The sequence below is a fragment of the Lycium barbarum genome, chromosome 7 (assembly GCF_019175385.1).
Source record: "Lycium barbarum isolate Lr01 chromosome 7, ASM1917538v2, whole genome shotgun sequence".
Classification (NCBI taxonomy): Eukaryota; Viridiplantae; Streptophyta; class Magnoliopsida; order Solanales; family Solanaceae; genus Lycium; species Lycium barbarum.
The window spans coordinates 30,058,040-30,059,909 of record NC_083343.1 but is presented as its reverse complement, the minus strand read 5'-3'; the positions used below and the strand labels follow the sequence as shown (position 1 = coordinate 30,059,909).

General features: G+C 36.2%; 1 non-coding gene across 1 annotated transcript; it reads right to left on the bottom strand.

The window, feature by feature from the left end:
- Positions 1–1,395: 1,395 nt before the first annotated feature.
- LOC132604813 (small nucleolar RNA R71) lies at positions 1,396–1,502 on the bottom strand. The gene has a single exon (XR_009568908.1). It is a non-coding gene; the product is annotated as a small nucleolar RNA R71 (small nucleolar RNA).
- Between the last annotated feature and the right edge of the window lie 368 nt (positions 1,503–1,870).

Sequence of the window (1,870 nt, the reverse complement as noted above, 5' to 3'; positions counted from 1 at the left end):
TTATTATATTTTGAATTTTGGCTTAGAACATTAAATACTCTCTAGTTTTTGAAGGTTCAAACATCAATTCAAGTATTATCAATTCCTCTTTTCTTCCAAAGTAAGCAATTATGAATTCTTCAAATTCTTATTTCATGTTCTTTGTCATGAGTAGCTAAATTCCCTTACTAGGGTTGTGAACCCAATGATGGGTGTTTTGTGATTGGGTTTGTGATTGATATATACATAATGGATTATTAGGGTTTATTTATTCTTCATTCTTCATTCATAATTAATGGTTGCAAACATTGATTAAAGCCATAAACCTCGATTTATTTAGGAAAATAATTAGGGTTGGTAAGAATAAATAACAAGGACTCAAAGCTTTACACTTTGTTTAATAAATTCACTTAGGAATAAGAAGAGTTTACTTGGCATGATTAATCGTTCTTCATAGTTACTTTCTTATAAATGGGAAAATCATAGAAAGAGATAATCTTTATTTATTGGGAAATAGTAGAGATTCATATAGAGATTAAGTGCATTCATAAAATAATCCATTAGAAGTATATCAAGATCAATACCCATGATCATACACTCTATCTAATGGGGACACAACCTTAGTTTCTTTTACCATAAATTACCACCAAAGCAAGTAGTTAGAGATTAGTCATTAAAAACCCAACTATTACCAAAATCATCGGATTAAGACATTAGACCTAAATTTAGCATTCTACGACTTTAGTAACTTTTTCACAGCATATTCCCTGTCGGATTCAACCCCAACCTTGTTGGGTTACTATAGTTGACAACGTCCGCGTTATACCATTAATAGGTGTAATCTGAGCATATCAAATTTTGGCGCCGTTGCCGGGGAATACGGTTTTGAAATTACTAAATAGTGTTTGCTTTGATTGAAGTCTTTTGCTTATTCCATCACACCTTGTTTGCTACTCTGTGTAAACCAGGTGAACATGAATCAGAATCAACAAAATCAATGTGCTGGTAACCAGGGGAATTGGTTGAACAATCAGGCGAATGAATCTGATGATGAGAATATTTTCGCTGATCTTGTTCCGGAGGAGGACTATGCATGTGCTATTGTTCAGCCTTGAGTTGGAGCTGCTAATGTGAAAATTGACTCCTCTCTATACCAGTTGTTGAAGCTTGAGGGATACTTTCGAAATTCTACCGAGAATGACCCTCAACGTCATTTGCAGAATTTTGTGGATGTGTGTGCTAATCACATCCAGAACAACGTTCCACAAGATGCTATTCGGTTGAGGTTATTCAAATATTCCTTAACTGGAGAGGCAAGAACATGGTTTGAGAAGCTTCCCTGTAATTCGATTACTTCATGGGCAGAGATGGTGACTGTTTTTCTCACAAAATGGTACCCCCCCTAGCAAGAAGGCTGAAATTCGTGACAAGATCTATGAATTTAAGCTACGACTGGGGGAACAACTATATGAAGCATGGGATAGATTCAAGGAGTATTTGCAGAAGAGTCCGAATCACATATTAATGGATAAGTTCTACCGAGGGATAGATCCAGTGACGCAGTCGGTTGCTAATAATGTAGCTAATGGTTGTTTCATGAATGAATCTTATCGACGAGTGACCAACATACTTAACAAGCTGACGACTCATAATCAGGCTTGGCACTCAAACAATGCTGATGTGTACCATGTGGTAGTGCTATGATCCAGAATATAGTAAAGGAGAATCAAGATACCCAGCAAACATTGGCAGAACTTGCAACAAATATTTCCTTGCTAACAAAGAAGTTATATGAATCCCAGATCAAGAAGGTAAATGTTTGTGAGGATGATACATTTTTGTAAAAGGGGATGTACCATACTTAAGATGGTCCGTTCCATGATGGGCCCCC